At 31.2% G+C, this 20,641-nt stretch overlaps 1 pseudogene across 1 annotated transcript in view; it reads left to right on the top strand.

Annotated features, from left to right (window-relative positions):
* Nucleotides 1–20,641, top strand: part of LOC143231754 (talin-2-like) — a 160,729-nt pseudogene that overhangs the window by 89,026 nt on the left and 51,062 nt on the right. The window contains exons 37-47 of the transcript XR_013017160.1: nt 2,219–2,341; nt 4,266–4,409; nt 5,474–5,635; nt 6,190–6,330; nt 8,992–9,173; nt 9,900–10,032; nt 10,539–10,640; nt 10,881–11,051; nt 11,963–12,109; nt 13,499–13,600; nt 15,210–15,329. The product of XR_013017160.1 is annotated as a talin-2-like (transcript). The remainder of the gene's footprint in view (nt 1–2,218; nt 2,342–4,265; nt 4,410–5,473; nt 5,636–6,189; nt 6,331–8,991; nt 9,174–9,899; nt 10,033–10,538; nt 10,641–10,880; nt 11,052–11,962; nt 12,110–13,498; nt 13,601–15,209; nt 15,330–20,641) is intronic.

Here is a 20,641-nt window from a genome sequence, read left to right as displayed (position 1 = left end):
TTGGTGGATTTACTGGTATGTTTTGGGTAATTGTCATGTTGCAGGGTCCAGTTCTGCTTCAGCTTTAATTTTCTTATGGATGGACTCGCATGTTCCTCAAGCACTCTCTGATACACAGCAGAATTCATGATAGATTCTATGATTGTGAGCTGTCCTGGTCCTGCTGCAGCAAAGCAGCCCCAAACCATGACACTTCCACCTCCATGCTTCACAGTTGGTATGAGGTTCTTTTCCTGGAATGCTGTATTTGGTTTACGCCAAACATGTCCTCTGTTCTGGTGTCCAAATAATTCAATTTTGGACTCATCTGTTCAAAGGGCATTATTCCAGAAGTCCTGGTCTTTGTCTACATTCTCTCTGGCAAACTTCAGTCTGGCCTTGATGTTTCTCTTAGAGAGCAAAGGTTTCCTCCTTGCACATCTCCCATGTAAGTTAAACTTGTGCAGTCTCTTTCTGATTCCAGAGGCATGCACATCAACAGTAGCCAGATCCTGCTGCAGGTCCCGTGATGAAATGTTAGGGTGCTTGGAGACCTCTTTTAGCATCTTGCGGTCTGCTCTCGGGGTGAACTTACTTGGACGACCAGACCTGGGCATGTTGGCAGTTGTTTTGAAAGCCCTCCACTTGTTGACTATTTTCCGGACAGTGGAATGGATGATTTCGAAATCTTTTGGGATCTTTTTAAATCCCTTACCAGACTCATAAGCTGCTACAATTTTCTCTCTGAAGGCCTCAGACAGCTCTTTTGCTCTCACCATGGTGCTCACTCTCATTTCAACAGTCAGGAGCACACCAAACTAAAAGTCTGAGGTTTAAATAAGGCAAGCCTTATTCACAATGCTGAGTAACGATCTTCTAATCACGTGCACCTGGTGTGATACACCTGTGTGTGAGTTGAGCCATTTTAAGTGGGTATAAATGTGGGGGTGTCCTAACTTTTTCCTCAGTTAGAATATGCATTTTTGTAGAATTACATTTTACAGAAGATCTTGAAAAGTCCTTTCTTCAGTTTTAATTGTTTAGTTATATTACTTTAATCTCTCAGTATTGTTACAATTGAGATTAAATATCCATTTATCCACAATTTTTACAAAAATACACAGGTTTTCATAGGGTGTCCTGATTTTTTCACATGACTTTATGTGAACCACTAAGTTACTTTGAAACTATGTAGAATAATCTAAGGTCTTCAACATATTAGAAAATAAAGTTTGTAGTTTTTGACATTTATATTTTATATCAAGTCAGTGCCATTCTGTGACAACTAAACTTCAATATTTTCATTTAGGAATCTGTATTATGTCTAATTTGGGTCAAAACGATTAATCATGTCAGTTCTATAGATTATGTACGCCCAGAAGAAATGAGCTCGACATGGCCAGGTGGTTGAGGTGCTTGACTCATAATTTGAGGGTTACACATTTAAATAACTGTCACACCAAATATGCTTCTCTATTGAAATGATAAAATAAAATCCCACACAATACGTGATAACTCGAGCAGGTTTATGGTCTTGTGTTTTATGAACTTTTCAGTTATCAATATTTTTTCAACTGTGTTCAGAAGAATGTAAAACAAAAATCCAAAATAAAATATGTTCTCCGTTGTATGGATTTACAACACTAGAATCAGGGTTTAGATTCCCTTCAGTGAACTCAGTAGATAGCCCCATTTAGCCTTGATATAAGAACAAAAATTTAAGAAACTATATCTTCCACTCTATGTTTACTATTAGTTCTTTAATGTGTTGATTGGCTGATATTTGTAAAAAAACATATTTGAATGTGTTAGAGGAAATAGTATAATGATATATTTTTGTTTTTTTATAGAACTGTTAAATACAAAAACTAAAAGAAAATTCTTATTGATTTGCTTATTGAAAATCTCATTTAATTTCACTTTTATCTTAATGGAACATTTTTATCTGCCAGAGCTGAGGAAAAAAACTGTTTTATGTTGTATGAAAAATTGTTTATCATAAATTTTTTGTACTTGGGGCATCTGGGAATTTTTCTGTTTTCTACTTTTTGTTTTATTTGTATACACTTATTTTTATTTTTGAAAACTACTAGCTTTCCAGGCAAACCAAGTACTTGTGGCTCACGACTCTTATGTGGCTGGTATATATTTGGGAAATATTAAATCTGTTCAGGTTTGTTACCATGGAACTTTAAATAACCTAATTATTGTAGATACTGTGATTTTTTTACTTTTTTAGACCCTTGGAGAAGGTATGACTGGCATTGCAAATCATGCAAAGAAGAATGAACAGGAGAAATTTGGTGAAGCGATCAAAGATGTTTCACAGTCAATATGTGGCTTAATTGAAAATGCTGCCCAGGTGAGATTGTGATCTACAATTTTGATAGAAAGGGGTTAGACAGTGAATAATATGAAAAAATATTTAATTTTCAAATGTTTGAATAGTTTTCTGTTTCTTTTCTAACATAAATATTTAATTTTCAAATGTTTGAATAGTTTTCTGTTTCTTTTCTAACATAAATATTTAATTTTCAAATGTTTGAATAGTTTTCTGTTTCTTTTCTAACATAAATATTTAATTTTCAAATGTTTGAATAGTTTTCTTTTTCTTTTCTAACATAAATATTTAATTTTCAAATGCTGGAATAGTGTTTTCTGTTTCTTTTCTAACATAAATATTTAATTTTCAAATGTTTGAATAGTTTTCTGTTTCTTTTCTAACATAAATATTTAATTTTCAAATGTTTGAATAGTTTTCTGTTTCTTTTCTAACATAAATATTTAATTTTCAAATGTTTGAATAGTTTTCTGTTTCTTTTCTAACATAAATATTTAATTTTCAAATGTTTGAATAGTTTTCTGTTTCTTTTCTAACATAAATATTTAATTTTTAAATGTTTGAATAGTTTTCTGTTTCTTTTCTAACATAAATATTTAATTTTCAAATGTGTGAATAGTTTTTTTTTTATTTTCTAACATAAATATTTAATTTTCAAATGTTTGAATAGTTTTCTGTTTCTTTTCTAACATAAATATTTAATTTTCAAATGTTTGAATAGTTTTCTGTTTCTTTTCTAACATAAATATTTAATTTTCAAATGTTTGAATAGTTTTCTGTTTCTTTTCTAACATAAATATTTAATTTTCAAATGTTTGAATAGTTTTTTTTTTATTTTCTAACATAAATATTTAATTTTCAAATGTTTGAATAGTTTTCTGTTTCTTTTCTAACATAAATATTTAATTTTCAAATGTTTGAATAGTTTTCTGTTTCTTTTCTAACATAAATATTTAATTTTCAAATGTTTGAATAGTTTTCTGTTTCTTTTCTAACATAAATATTTAATTTTCAAATGTTTGAATAGTTTTCTGTTTCTTTTCTAACATAAATTATTGTATAAGCTCATGGAAACTTTCATTTGAGGAATTTATTATTCCATCCGTTGCTTACCTTAACATAAAACTCACTTGACAAGTGGTTGCATATTTATTATTCCATGAAGCATCCGTTGCTTACCTTAACATAAAACTCACTTGACAAGTGGTTGCATATTTATTATTCCATGAAGCATCCGTTGCTTACCTTAACATAAAACTCACTTGACAAGTGGTTGCATATTTATTATTCCATGAAGCATCCATTGCTTACCTTAACATAAAACTCACTTGACAAGTGGTTGCATATTTATTATTCCATGAAGCATCCATTGCTTACCTTAACATAAAACTCACTTGACAAGTGGTTGCATATTTATTATTCCATGAAGCATCCATTGCTTACCTTAACATAAAACTCACTTGACAAGTGGTTGCATATTATAATGTATTTGAAGCAAGCAGTTAAGTCTGAGATGCTTGCAGTAAGTAGCTTGTCTCCAAAAGGTGGCCTGATTATGTATTTTATACTGATAATTGAGTGTGTTTGTTAGTTGTTATATTTTCTTACCTGCCATCTCTTTAGATTACTAAGGAAAGTGGACCTATTTGAACTCGAAGTATTTAGTGTTAAAGCAGGTCAAATGTATATATTCAGTGATTTGTTTTTCAATTCTTTCATTTGTAGTGTGGCCACTTATATGTGTTGTAATGTAAGATATTGAATATATTTAATTCACTATTGACAACCTGAGGTTCTGGATAAACTTCTGTTAAATTGAGATATAATCTCTTTTCAGATAACAGTTATGATTTGAGGTAATTTGTAACTGTTAAGATGTACTTGAACCTTAGAGTAAAGCTAGATAATTCTCAGATGTATTAAGTAAAATGTGTTTAATTACCAGGCAGCCTACCTTGTTGGGGTTTCTGATCCTTCCAGTGTTGCCGGGAAACCAGGATTAGTGGACCTTGCACAGTTTGCTCGTGCTAACCAATCCATACAAATGGCCTGTCAACAGTTAACAAATCAAACTAGCAACCAGCAACAGGTAAATCTGTTTATTGTTGATTACTCGTTAATATAAGTTCTATTTTATAACAATTCCACCTTCACCATAATAAGTAATGAAACACAAAAACAGGAAACCCAGTAGCCTGAGTACTTCAGAAGGTAGATCTTTCTTTGTTAAGAGCAAATTGGGAAAGGTCTAAGATCTACCTTTGCAAATGTGTTCAAAGTTTTGTATTTATTTCTGTTGTGTTTCAATGATTTTTTTTTAAAAACCCTCTGCGTTGTTATAACATCATGAATGATTATATTCAATGGAGTTGTTAATAGGTCATTGAACATTTTGTTTTGACAGGTTAACTGTGTTACTAAACAATGGTAGCCTAGTGTTTATCATACTAAAATTGGAAATTTCTGTACCACAATTTATGTTGCATTTATGATTATTTATAGATTATTTTTTCATGCTTACATTGTGGAATCTTGCAAAAAGCCATCACTGTCTTGAAGGTTAAGAGATCATACTGGGAACACAAAAGTTACCTTTGGTGTAGCTGATGATAGGAAAATTATCATTTAGTTAGGCAAAGTTTGGTGCATATTCTAAATATCAACCAATTATTCTGTGATGATAGGTCAAGTTACCTTTGGTGTAGCTGATGATAGGAAAATGATCATTTAGTTAGGCAAAGTTTGGTGCATATTCTAAATATCAACCAATTATTCTGTGATGATAGGTCAAGGACCAAAAGTTAATAACTCGTTTCAGAAAATACAATGTTGACACTTCGGATATATTCACAGTTATTATGTATCTAAATAACAGAAAGCAACCATATTTTAAGCCTTTGTATTAACCACATATTCCCAGTAGTCGAAGTGTTTTGGGCCTTGTTTGGACTTTTATTATTTGTCACATTAAATTTAAGAATAGAAGTATTATAAGCTGTTTATGTGTATGCTTTTTTATCTTATGTTACTAAGAAACTTGTATATCAACAGTGATGAAGTGGATAAATGTTTTGTGATTTAAACACACACACACTATTAAATGTTACATGTTTTTAAAACTAGTAATAATCTATTTTTAAATTGTATGTACAGATTCTTTCTGCAGCTACGATTATAGCTAAACATACGTCATCGCTGTGTAATTCATGTCGAGTAGCATCTTCTAAGACTACAAATCCAGTTGCTAAACGACACTTTGTGCAAGCAGCTAAAGACGTGGCAAATGGAACTGCCAATTTGGTGAAGGAAATTAAGGTTGAAAATAATTTTCTATCTGTTGATATTTTATTGTAAAATGAGAAAATAATTCTTGCTTAAAATCAAAAGAAAAATTTTGTTTGCCTTTTACCTTAGTTTAAAATATGTTTTGTTATTTCTGTTAATTGAGTTTGGTTTTGAGTGTCTGTTATGTGTAGAAACTAGGTAGTTTGTGATTAAAATTCTGGTTGGTTTGTTAATAAAATATATTTTAATTATAATTTCATTTAATTGTTCGTATGAAAGGAATTATTGTATCTGTCATAAATTTTTCCTTTGATGAAAATGTTTGGTACAAAATTTTCAGGTTCGAATCATTTTTAATAATAAGTGTTTCTAGGTTTAAAATAGTTAGGATATTCTATGAATGGGATTAAAATGTTTTATTTTTTAACTAATCAGATTTAAAATAATTTATTTGAAAACATGAGAAAACATATAATTTTTAAGGTATAATAATTAAATATCCCATTAACTATGGTAATAGGTTATTGCCTTTAAAACTTTCTCTTTTGATAACAAGTAATTTAAAATGTTTTTTTTGTATTCAGTCTCTTGACCAAGATCCAAATGAAACCAACCGTCATAACTGTTCAGCAGCTACAAAACCTCTGATCGAGGCTGTTGAGAGTCTTGCAACATTTGCTAACTCACCAGAATTTGCAAGTATTCCAGCAAAAATTAGTCCAAAGGTAAAACACATATTATTTAAAATAGTTTGTTATAAACAGAAACAAGCCCAAACAAAAAGTAAAAATATTGTACTCATTAACAGGTATATTGTACAAAGGTAAAACACATATTATTTAAAATAGTTTGTTATAAACAGAAACAAGCCCAAACAAAAAGTAAAATACTCATTGAAAGGATCACCAGGTATATAAAATGTACCATAGGTGTAGGAGGTGACTGTAAAAGTAGGACCCACATTATGGTGGGGGTACACCGTCTATCAGTCTTAACCTCTGTTCACCAGTCTCACATGAAGAGTAATTGAACAATAAAATAATCAAAGGAATAAAAACTGAAGTTAGGAGAACAAAATGTGGGTACTCAAACCCACAACATCCCACATCCATATCACCCTTCACTGCCTACATACAGTTGTGGGAAAGTAGAGAAGAAGAAAAGAAGTAACAATAATAATGTACTACCACTTGGAGATAAGTAAATTAAATAAACCTAGGGTGCATTTTATAAACCACATTAGAACCTGTACTTGGGGATGATTTCAATTGGTGCAGGTTTTTTTATTTATAACAAACTGCTATTAGTCAGAGGTTTGGACTTGCTGTTTTTAATGCAGTCCTTCATTTTGATTTGATTTTACTTAACTTTTCAGTATTAATGTTATCTCTATATTATTTAATATATATGTATATATATATGTGTGTGTTATTTAAATATATTTGTGTTTACCATTTCCTAGTAATTAGTTTTAAATCTTGTGTACCTCCTATTTCTATAACAAACGTTTGTAGCTTCTTGAAGTTATGACAAAACTATGACATGTATCTTTTAACCCTACCACTACTAGGAGGTCAAAGTTCACTTGCTACGACTTTGTGAACTTAAACTTTATCTTCGTTGTATATGAATAAACTTGGCATTAAAACATAGTTAATAAATCAAATGGTATTAGTAATTAATAATTAATGGTATATAAGTTTTAAGAGATATTTAAAATTGTCCACTTCCCCTAGTATGAGAATTGTAACATCTAGACCTTCCCTTTGTAATTTATTTATCGTGCATCTGACAAGTACAAAATTTAACTTGAATTACACATTATAATTTAGATATTACTGAGGCAAATCAAATGCTTTTACAGCCTTCAATCTTATTTGTTTACCAAATGTAGTGGTATAGGGTTTACCTAGAGTAATAAAATAATGTCCAGTTAATAAATATGAAGTATTTGGAACTGGAAAAGTACAACATTATAAAGTCTGCTCAGATCTGAGCAGTAAGAAAAATGTATTCAAACCTGAAAAACAAGTCGCATATCTGCCTGAACATGAAAATATTTGGTATAAATATAAATTTGACATTATTTAAGGGATCACCTGAAAATTAGTGTATATATTTAATTATTTTAGTTACTAAATAAATTATTATATATATTTTTAGAAGACTTATCTTCATGCTAAAAACATTGATGATTCTTGTTTAGAATATTAAATACCCCAGAATTACATACTTGCAATACACAGATAACTGTTGTTATTTTCATCATGTATACATGTATATAATTTTTTAATGTTCTAGTCAGAATTATTCATATTCATTTACATAGCTGTTGCTGGATGTCGAACTGGCTGCGAGTACAACATATGTGGGAGAAAGCATTAGCTTGTTACTTATTAATGTTTTACGTTTTTCAGGGTACCATAAGCTTGTTGCTTATTGATATTTTACGTTTTTTAGGGTACCATAAGCTTGTTGCTTATTGATATTTTACGTTTTTTAGGGTACCATTAGCTTGTTGCTCATTGATATTTTACATTTTTTAGGGTACCATTAGCTTGTTGCTCATTGATATTTTACATTTTTTAGGATATTGCTCTAGTTTTTCAAGTAAAATTAGCACTTTTTGGCATTTCAATTTTTTTGTATAACATTTTCTTCTTTTCATACCAGAAAAACAACTGTTATTACAAATGTAAACCTCAAATTTCATAGCATATTTTAGAAATTCATGTTAACTTACTAATTACACACACTCACTGGTGAATCTTTCTATCCTCTCCAGCATGACTGTCACTTTTAACCAACCACATGACCCTTTTCTACTCATCTAAAGTTTTTATATATTTAATACTACTAACTTTTATTATAGTATGTATATCTTTACAAAATTCAGTTAACATTATAACTGTTTCAAATGCAATAAATCATATTTTTTTATTGAAGTATTTTCAGTAAACTAAAATAAAGATGTATCCCTCAATATATTGAGTATTTGTTTTCAATGGAGATGCCAGCAATGGGATGATGGTTACTGATTTTTATTTCTGAAAATAAAACATAAGAAAATATAATAGGAAAAAAAGTTGACTTGACAGAAAATATCTTGTTACTTATTGTTCTCTATTTCTTTCTTATTCTGTGTATATATTAAAATAATGAGTAGATCACGAAATGAGTGTAATCTCAAGCCTTCTCTTAGGCTTGGATTACAGTTTGTTAAATTTGTTTCAGAAGCTGGTAGCTCAGTTTCTCTTTCCTATAAATTTAAACTTTCAGTGAGTTTCAATGGTGACCTACAGATATTTTCATTACTTGTTTTAACAGTATAGTTTGATTGAAAAACTTATGTGATGTGTAGAACACAAAATATCTTACATTGGCAGGCTAGAACTGCCCAGGAACCTATTACTTCAGCAGGAAAATCTATCATTGATGGGTCGTGCAACATGATTCAAACAGCCAAGTCTCTTGCTCTCAATCCTCATGACCTGCCTGCTTGGCAGACTTTGGCTAATCACAGCAAGAATGTTTCAGATGCCATTAAAAAGTTGGTCTCCTCCATCAAGTGAGTATCATAAATCTGTATGTTGTTAGCTCTTTTAATGGGGGGGAAAGAATAGTTTGATTCCGTGTAACTAATCCATATACCATATTTGGCACTAAGCTTTCCAACAGTTAGATTAAAGTATAGCAAAAATAAAAACATTTATGATCTTTTGAGATACCATCCATAACAATTATCTTTTTTTATATGTAACAAGGTATCATTTTGTTACACAATTCAGGATATAATCGTCAAAAGTTACCTTGTTACATGATGGTGTGCCTTTATTAACAGTTCAATTGAAATTGGATATATTAATCACATATTATGTACATTAATAAGAATTAAATGTATGTTAGTCCTAGTAGATAAATTGTTGGTTTTAAATATTTAATTATACTTTTAATTGGTATTTCAAAGGTTTTCGGTTTAATTTTTCTTGCCATGTGAAACTAGATCAAGTTAAAAACTACTTATTGTAACATGACTTATGTAAATATTTCTTCCAAAAAACATACACATTTAATTTATTTAAATTTCTATTATGTTATTTTTAATGTTAAACAAAAGTGCTTTGTTTACTATGTTTTGTTATTAGAGATAAATAACAAACCCATCTCCAAACCTGTTTTCATTGGAGAATGTTTCTGCGAGGAATCTTTTCTATCTTTTTATTTTTTGCACTAGTGTCTCCTTGTTATAACTTAACAATTTGTTCCTTGAAGATTACTACATTATTTTTAAAAGGGATAAAGCTCCTGGCCAGAAAGAATGTGAAGAAGCTATACGGCAGTTAAGTTCGTGTATCAAACAACTAGATCGTGCAGCAATAAATATTATGAGTCAGGACCTGACTTCCTGCCAAGAAAATACGTTGAAGGTAAGCAGGCTTTGAATGTAAAGTTGAAAGATATTACAGTTTGTAAATTATAATGTTTTGATCTCTGTTCATGGACTGAATTCAGTATAAAATTAATAACCAATGCCTTATGATGTGTATCATCAACATCAGTGAGACGCACAGATAGTACATTGGGAAATAATATTAATGTATTATATTCAAACACTTTCTAATGTTCCATAAAATTTGCTAATATAGAACCTGTAAATGATAAATTAGTTGTAATAACACAAAAATAAATTGATCTTGTACAAGTGTATTGCCATGTTAAATAAAGTTTTGATCAAATTTACTAAACACATTATTTTTTCAAATATACAGTGAATCTGAAAGTGGGGATTTTCCTTTTGATCTAACACTAAAACGTTGACTTTGTAAGAACCTCAGTATCAGCCCGCAACTTTAAACAGTTCGAGTTGATTTTCACCATGTGATTAAATTGTACCTGTGAATAATTCTTCACAATTCCTTGGTTCTAATCGTAGGGCTTTCAAGAACAAATGGAAAACAGTGCAACAGAAATTATGGACAAGACTGAAAGTGTTAGAACTTCGTCTAAAGGCGAAGCCGAGAAACTGGGTCATGTAGTGAGTTGTTATTTGTTTTTGTTGCTATTTAAACCAAAATTTCTTCTTTTTCTCATGTACGCGAATGTTGCAGATGGAAGTACTGATTAACTCATATGTACACATGTAACAAGTTCATTGCTCTTTTATATATTTTTATTTATCTGCATTTAAAGTAAAAGTTCTCACAGTGAAGTAAGCCACCTGTATAAGTTTATGGTAAAGTAATGCACATATTGATAAAGTTAAAACTTTTCTCAGGTTTCCCAATTGGTGAGTTACTTTAATCCACTTGTACAAAGTGCTATTGGAAGTGCTGTCAAAACACTAAATTCAAAACAGCAAATGGCTTTGCTTGACCAAACAAAAACAGTTTCTGAATGTGCTCTACAACTGGTTTATGCTGCCAAGGAGTCTGGGGGAAATCCTAAGGTAACCATTTAACTAATAAATTTTAGCAATATTTTTTTTTTGTAGTGAATGTATTGTGAGAATAAAAATATATTTCCAATAGAAATGTACATTTTGATATGTTTTATCCTTATGTTTTTATTTCATTACATTTTACAGATTTATAATAATGAGGTAATTATTAAATAATCTGTTTTATAGTTTGTTTTTTCGTAGTTTTGTTAATTTCTATATTTCAGATTCAAAATCACAGGCACGTAAAGGTAGCATCTTTGATCTGCCTTTTGTCTCCCATAACTCACTTTCCGAGAAGCCTTTTGTTCAATATCAAAATTACCAGTTGGTACTGGTGATAAGATTATTCTCAGATATGCTGTGTATGATTTTTATTACAAATTTTACCCATATGGAACCCTAACTCTTCATCAGTTAAATCATAACTATTTGTAAGGTATCTTGTAGTCTCTTGTAATATCGTTCAGTCTGTTATATATACGTTCTTTTTTTATGTTTGTATACACAAAAAATGTACAGAAATCTTGGTTAGAATAGGATTTATCAAATTGCACCCATAATATAAACAATATAAAATGATAAAAAACATGTGAAGAGGAAATGTTCACATTTAAAAATTAATAATTTAAAAATAATTGTTTTTCTTGTTCAAGATTTCTTGAACCTGTAGATTTTTTTACATCAATAATAGTGTATATAAATATTTATTATATTTCATATATATTTGTTCAATTGGAAGTATCAACTTGCACTGGTAATATTGATAATATATTCCTATAAAATTTGAAAAATCTTTATTGAACTTGGAAGTATTACTTTGTGCTGGTACTTTCAAGAATACATATTTGTTGTGTTTCCATAATTTGGAGGGTAAAGCATTTGTGAATGAAATTGTTTTTTTTTTTTAATTTATTCAGGCTACACACATTCACGTAGAAATTGATGATTCTGCAGATGCTATGCAAGATGCATTACAGGATCTGTTACACACACTGGAAGCAGCAGCTACAGAGGCTGGAATAGTGACTGGATTGGTTGAGTCTATCCATAAATCAGTTGCAAAGGTTATGTTTCATTCATTGTCAGTCTGTGGAAAGAAATTTTTTGACAAGACCTGTTTTTACGTGACAGTGAAAATACCCAATACGTTTTAAGTGTAGACGTGTATTATGGTATTGTAATACAGTTTATGCTTTTCGAATTGAATGGTCAAAGTAGCAAAACAAAGTCTAAAACCATGGAAATAAATGAGCATGATCACATTGTTAACTTTTGACCATTTTAACTGTAATGATCATACACGTCTGCTATGGTTTTATTGTCTTGAAATTTTTACATATTCTACTGTAATTCCAATATGTTGAATCTAAACAATAATATCCATTTTTCTTCATCATTTACAAATCCTTTATAAAACATTGTGTGAACTTTCATATAAGTGAATCATTTTCATTGAAATCAGGTCACAATTTGTTATGTTTAAAATGATGACAACAACTAGCTATAGATTTTGCTAGATGTAAGCGTCTTATCAATCATTCTTCAACATGAACATTTACTACGTTCAGGTTTAAAACCAAAAAGCCTTTATGAAATATAAATTTGCAGGCCTGTGTTATCACTTGTATCAGGTAAAACAATTTTACAATAATTAAACACATGGAGATACCACATATTGTCCTTTCTGTTTTTATCCAAGTGTCTAATTTGTATGTGTGTGTGTACATGCATGCACACTATAGCGTATAGCATTCTATATCTTTTCATCTTCAAACTGTGATATATCATTTACACAAAGAAAAAATTGTTAGAAAACAGAATAATGGTAAGATTTTGATATAAATATACAGAAGTAATGGATGAACAGAAAGTATCTTTTGCTGTCACATTTCTGTTAAAAAAAACATATGAAGATAAAAAAGTTTTTCTTGAATGTTCTAACTTAACTGTAATGTAAATCTTTTTTGCCTTTCATGTAACAATGCCTATTAAACTTGTTCATTTTTAAGCTGAATTTTACCAGCATAGATGGTTTAGGTAAGTCTAAGTTCCATATCTTATTTGATTTTAAATGGATTTGGTTTGCTGTTCAACAGTGAATAAGCCTCTTAAAATACTGTATTCCCCAGTTTGATACCTGTGGAGAGCACAACACAGATAGCCTAATGAGTAGCTTTGTGCTTAACTACGAACAAAGTCCAAGAGTTGACATTTAGTAAGATAATCTTTTATGACAGAACAAAAATAAGAACATAATTACACAAAGATACCTGATATTCAAGGTTGTAATTTACACGTGAATCATTGTAAAGAGTCCTTAGTAAGGGTTAAAGAAAGTGTGAGTTGTTTAATTTAAAAGAATTATTTATTAAACTAATTGTTAATTATGTACTGTGATTTATTTGCAATCCTTGTCTATAATTGGTAATTAATTAATTAGGGTTGTTTTATAGGTGGACGAACGTGTTCGAATCAGTGAAACCATTTCCTTTGCGGACTACCAAACAAGAATGGTGAATTCATGCAAAGAAATAGCTAGACTTTCACAAGAAATGGTATGTACTGATGCACTGAGAATTATAACAAAAATCTGTTTAACTTCATCATAACCAATGAGTATCTTGAAAGGCATTGAGTGCATTTTAAATTTAATGGAAAATAATAATTCTGATTATTATTTCCACTGTTTTTAGTTCTTCAAATATTTTAGAATTAGTATTGTGACATTGTGCAACATTTATATGATGTTTTTCCCCAAAATGAAATCTCTGAATTCACATTTCTGCTTATCAATGAAGAGTTTTACCTGTGAATGTTGCACCTATCAGTTTTTTCTACAGAATTTTTCAAAATATAAAAACTACATCCTTTGCTGTATATCTTATATTCCTTGATTGTTATCCCTTTTATAATAGCATGTGATATGAACAATTACCTATTAAACTCAGCTTAAAGACAGCTGTTAGTAGTGTTAAATACAATTGAATAGAATATATTAAATATATTTACATCCATGAAAATCAAAGAAAGTAGTTTCTTGAGACGTAGTTACCGCTACTCTTGTAAGGGTTAACGAAAGAATCTAATTGGAAGTTTTAGAAACTAACCAAATTCGTGGATTTTATTAATTGTTTATTTCTTTTACTTTTGTTTCTGGAAATTGTTTTGTTTAGTTATGTCTGTATGAAAGTTACAGAAGTTTATTTTTTGACAAGACACCATGTAAGTTTAGTTAGGTTTAGCAACTATGATAGAGAACAGTGAATGAATGAAATCCTTATTTATTAATGATAAGTAAGTTAACCATATTCAAGCAATGGCCATAAGTAAAGGAAGTTAATATTCAATAAACAGCAAAAATCACAATACCTAGCCTGATAAAGATTGTGGTAATGTCATTTTGAAAGGTGAAGTCCTAAGTCACAGATAAATCTTTTAGTTGTTGGTGTTTTTTTATGATGTATAGCTGGAAGTGGCAATTACTGCAGTTGGCAAAATCAAGTAATAAAAGAAATATAATATTTAAGATAAATCAACTTGAAATTAAGTAGATTTATAAAACAGAACTTTTAATCATCAATGAAAACAACTGAAAGTCTAACACACATTGTGGGATTTTTCAAAATGGCATGTAACAAAATATTATTTTAAATGTCACAGTTAAAACATGATAAAATTGATAAATAAAATTATGCGAATTTGTCAAAGCTAAAACAGTTTACAAACGAAATATAGAAGTGCAACAGTCAGGATGAAGAAATTTTCAGTTAATAATAAATTATTTGGTTCAGAAACATGTTAGAGTTAAGAATTGGTTTTTGTACAACAAATTTTACTCCCTAAATAAATAAATTATTTTTCTGACAGTACATACACAAGTAATTTATACTTAGTTGTATGCCATGTTACTAATGGGACTATACCTGTGAATCTACACTGCTGTTGTAACCAGTAGCGATATACAACATGACCTACATTGTTGTTACCAAGTAATAACATACACGACTTCCACAGTTATTACCAGTAGTAATACACATGACTTACAATGTTGTTGTTATCTCAAGGTAACATATACTTTATTATATACTATGAATGTATGAGACATCTGTAGTAGTTTGTGTTCTTACTGAACACTGAAGTGGTTGGTTAATTGTTTTCTATCAGGTTACCAAATCAGCGACTGATGTCAGTCAGCTGAGTCCTCTTGCAGCAAATATATCCCATCAATACGCCATTGTCGCCAGTGACTCTCGAGGAGCAGTGAGTGCCACTTCCAACTCAGAGGTGAGGTTGGCTTATATACGACATGATCTCATTAAATGTTTTTGAATAAATGCTTTTTTTTTTTCTACTAAAAGGTCTTTTATGTTTTATCTTTCAAAGTCAAGATGTGAATTATTTGGATATTTTGACACATAATATTGTTCAGTATTCTCCATTACTTTGTATATTCAGATATTGGTTTAGTGTTTTAATACAACTATTGAAATTTCCATGAGAAATTTATCATTTATTTCTTATAAAGCAGTGTCAAACCAGCTTTACTTATAAAGTAGTGTTAAACCAGCTTTACTTATAAATTTAAAACCATTTTGTCATTTAAAAAAAGGAAACAAGTTCAGTATGTATTAAACTATATTTTTTAACTTTATACTATGTTCCAATGTGACATAACATTTAATATATATCTTTTAAGCATATATTTTCAAACATTTAAAGGTGTTGTACAATTTATTTTAATATGTTTAGAAATGTTATGCTTTTTTGGATAGATTCATATTTTATCCCCCTATGAAAGATTTTTTTAAGGCATCAGTAATAATATTAGAGTTCCAGGTTAGTTGTGTGTGGTAAGTCTTTGTGATACATCGGTTATGTATATGTTTTTTATGCCATCAGCTGAAGACTATTTCAGCTTCCCTCTAGTTATGAATGTCTTTGTGTTTTTATTCACTTTACTCTTATTAAATACTGAATTTAGACTCAAAACCAGAAGTAGCATTCCATGGTTACAAATGGAAATGTTTGACTTTTATTGTTATCACAGTGAAAGTAGTTCACTCTGATAATATCTTGTTGTTTCAAACTTTACTTTCATTTAAATATACAACTTTTATTTTATTACATGGTTGAAAAGCCACAAGGGTGTGCATGTGTGTATTTTTACCAACTGATAGATAACCTCATGATTGTGAGGCTCCCTTTCCCATAGATAACCTCATGATTAAGAGGCTCACTTTCCAGTTGCAGAGGTTTTTCTGTTGTCTGATCCCACAGAAGAAACAACCAAAAGCTGTGTTTCAACAACTGAAGGCATCATAATGGTGGCCCTTAGGTGGGACAACTGTAACAGAGATGCCAACCATTATGATTTGAGTGTAATCATTACGATTTTGGTATATACATTACGACTATACGCTCGTACAGACAAATATTACGACTTGTTGCAACTCCCAAATTATTATATATTATATAGGTCTATACAATAAAGTGATAAATTGTTCCCCCATGGCTTGAAAGGGGTGAAAAGAAAATTTCTAGTAAGTTACAAATAAATTTTGATAATAAATAAAAGACATAGTCCAAATGACTACTTGAGATTATCATGTTTGTGCTTGAAATAATAAAAAAATATTTGTATCTCGGACATCTACCAATAGTTTGAGTGCGGTGCTTCTCCTACTGGGTACGTGGGGGAATTCATAGTTACGTCATCAGTGCTTGTCATCCAATCAGCACTCACGTAGCTGGGTATTTCTCATTTTCTAAGCAGCATAGAAACACCAATGTGATCGTTCACAAGATGGAAAAAAGAGGCCTCGTTCACCAGATTGTCTTGTTTTTGACAAATCTAAAAGGACTAACACTGTGAATCAAAAATTTAGGAAAGAGTATATTGCAAAATATCCGGTCATTACATCAAAAGTCAGTGACAGTCATGTGTTTTGTACAGTTTGTCACATCGATTTTTCTGTGGCGCATGGCGGGATAAACAATTGTTCCAGACATACAAAATCGGCATCTTACCAACAAAAGGCTGAGGTGAAGACAAAAACGATGCAGATAACGACATTAATGGGTAAGAAGTCAGAACATGAAACCATAAATGCAGATGTGATGTTCATGCAATTCGTCATTGCTCATAATTTACTCCTAGCTGTAGCTAATCATGCAGGACATCTATTCAAAAAAATGTTCCCAGACTGATATAGCAAAAAAATATGGCTGTGCTAGAACCAAAACTATAGCCATTGTACAAATGTTGGGTTGTGAAGATGACAAAATGATTTCAAGCATACTTACTAACAGTGTTTACAGTTTAGCCACAGATGGATCCACAGATATGGATGACTCAAAACTGTATCCAGTGGTTGTACGATATCTTGACCCATTGCTTGTAAAAATTGTTTGTTCTCTTTTGACAATGGTGGAATGGAAAGAAGCTTCAACGGGAGAGAATATTTTCAAGCTTTTGGGCCACAAACTGACAAAGAGGAAAATTTCATGGAAAAACTGTCTTAGTTTTTCTTCAGACAATGCCTCAGTTATATCTGGTATAGGTAAAGGTGTGATGGGACACATCTCAAGATGACAGCCTAGCATTTACTTCATGGGCTGTGACTGTCACCTTATGAATATTCTGCCAAGTAAGCTTCCAGGGAACTGCCCTGCCAGGTTTCTGATATATTGATAGATATCTACTATTTTCTGGACAAAAGTGCTAGCAGAAAACAACATTTCAAAGAGTTTCAAGGATTGTATGACAAAGAAACAAGAAAAATTCTACAACTTGGTAACACAAGATGGCTGTCACTTGGGGTGTGCCTCAACAGAATATTGGACATGTGGAAGCCATTGAAGAAGTATTTTCACTGTGAGAATGAAAAACTAGATTCAAAAGGATTTAAACGTGCAGCTCAGTCAGGCAGCAAGATTTTAACAGTCAGGATATCCTCTCAGCCACACAGGGACACAGTCAAGACACCCTCTCAGCCACACAGGGACACAGTCAAGACACCCTCTCAGCCACACAGAGACACAGTCAAGACACCCTCCCAGCCACACAGAGACACAGTCAAGACACCCTTCCAGCCACACAGAGACACAGTCAAGACACCCTCCCAGCCACACAAAGACACAATCAAGACACCCTCCCAGCCACACAGGGACACAAGACAACAGTCTCCAAAAGCAGACAAAGAAACATTTGATATAACTCAATATATGTTTAGGCAGTCTGACCTTGAACTAAAGAAGAGACAACCAATGAAAAAAAAAAAAGAAAACGAAAGCTAACAAGGAAGTAACCAAGAAAAGTTATGCGCAGAGCAAGTTAGATACGTTAACAGTTTTCTTGGACAACAAAACGAACTTGTTATTTTGCCTTTTTCTTCAGTCTGCAATTCCTCTATTTGAGCAAGTCAATTTGATATTGCAAAGAGAAGAACCTAGTGTACACATTATGCATTGAACTCTGGTTACACAAGTTAAAAATATACTTGTCAGATACATCAAGCCAGTGAAGGCAACATCACTGAACTTGACTACAACAATGAATCCTTACACAAATCTGATGAGGCAGTTTCTATTGGAAATGCTGCCAAGGAATACATTGTTAAATATGAAAAGGACCTGGACCTGATCAGCTTCTACACCAGTGTCAAGAAATACTATATTGCAGCTACAAATTACATGATGTGAAACATTTCCCTCTAAATGATGAACTTCTGATTCATGTAGAGGTTGCTGATTCAAAACTGAAAGTCAGCAAAGATTTCTCTTCTCTACACTTCTTCACAGACGGGTATTCTGTCCTTGTCAATACACATGAGCACAACACTATTGACAAGTTGGAAGGGCAATATCTGAACTATCAAATTGATACTTTCTCAGAAACTGTCCCTCAGTTGAATGTTAACAAGTTTTGGGTTCAGCTGTCTACAGTTAAGGATGGAAATGGTAACCAGAAGTATGACATTCTGTGTAGGGTTATGCTTGGAATTCTTACAATCTTCCATTCTAATGCTGACAGTGAAAGGATATTTAGTTTAGTGATTAAAAACAAAAGCAAGTTCAGACCAAACTTGAGCACCTCAGTTTTGAGCAGTATTATAACACACAAGATGTGTATGCAGTCAAATGGACAATGTTGTTATAACTCCCAACCATCCAGATACATTCACATGAAAGCAAAGGCTGCAACATCTGCAAAACTATTACAATAAGTGTCATAAACATGATATAAACTAGTCCTTACACAAAGACTTTTTCTGTTTACTGTTTGTGCATGTTCAATGTTGTTTTACCAGTATGTTTGTTGCTCTGAACCAAATAAGACATAATTTCAAAATAATTTTTTAAATTTATATATTAAGTACACAAAACACAGTCATAAATGAGCAATCTATAACAGTAATAAATAATAATAGTTATAATAATAATATAATAATAAACAGCTTAGGGACATTGGTCAGGTCTAGTAGCCGCAAATGATAAATGGCTCTGTCTACAATCATTATGCTCAGTCATTTGAAATAGTTGGCATTTCTGCTGTAAGCTTATTGACTTACAGTGCTAGACTCTGGGGTTTGATTTCCCATGGTGGTCTCAAAAAGAGCAAAAGCTTGAGAACTTATGATGATAAAATCTGAGGTTTAAACCACTCGGTGGACACAGAATAAATAGCCCATTCATAGACTAACAGTTCTTTAGGAACAATTCAACATTTTCTGGGGTTTTTATCCAGATATGTAGAAAATAAACTATCATAAATTTCAACATCATAAGTGTGTCAATGGTTTGTGTTAATGACAGGTATAATATTATATTTTGCCATAATTTAACCCTAGATTTAGACATAAAAACATTGCTGTGTGATATAAACAGTTCTGTTAAGGAATATATTATGTTAATTTCCAGATAACTTTACTGGTTATCAACAAGTTGATTTATTCATAAAGAAAAGCTAGACTGAAGATTACACGTGAAACTTGGTTTTCTATAAACCTCTTGTTTTGACAAAGTGGGATGTATCTTTTATTTTATATTACTGTACGTGTTACTGTGTACTTACCTGCTACGAGACATTTGTTAGTGGATATGATACTTTCAAAACAGTGTTACCAAAGAAACTTCATGCAAAACTATCTAAAACTATAAATTTGTTAATACTAGCTCCTCACCCCCAAAAACAGTAGCTTGGCATTAATTTTTAGGCCTTATTATGCTAAGAACCAACTTTCAATACCTATGCACAAATAGCCCATTATGTAGCTATGTGCTTAACTACAAACAAACTTTTGTAACTAGTTACTTCAGTTACACCTGTTTAGGCTGTTCTCTTGTATCCAAATAACTCATACACCTTAGCTTAAAGGTATTTCAGAAAAATGAGTGTCCACCTTATTTGTCAGGGAGATGGATAACTACATTATTTCAGTTTTGTACTAATAGTGTTTATTGACCTGCCTGCAAACTCTGTATCTCAAAATTAAGTCATATACACAGTGTTTCTCAATGGTTTTAAGTCTTATACACAGTGTTTCTCAATGGTTTTAAGTCTTATACACAGTGTTTCTCAATGGTTTTAAGTCTTA

Source organism: Tachypleus tridentatus, chromosome 11 (genome assembly GCF_004210375.1).
Source record: "Tachypleus tridentatus isolate NWPU-2018 chromosome 11, ASM421037v1, whole genome shotgun sequence".
In the NCBI taxonomy this organism is placed as follows: domain Eukaryota; kingdom Metazoa; phylum Arthropoda; class Merostomata; order Xiphosura; family Limulidae; genus Tachypleus; species Tachypleus tridentatus.
Note: the sequence above shows the minus strand (reverse complement) of the source record. Positions and strands in the feature narration are given on the sequence as shown.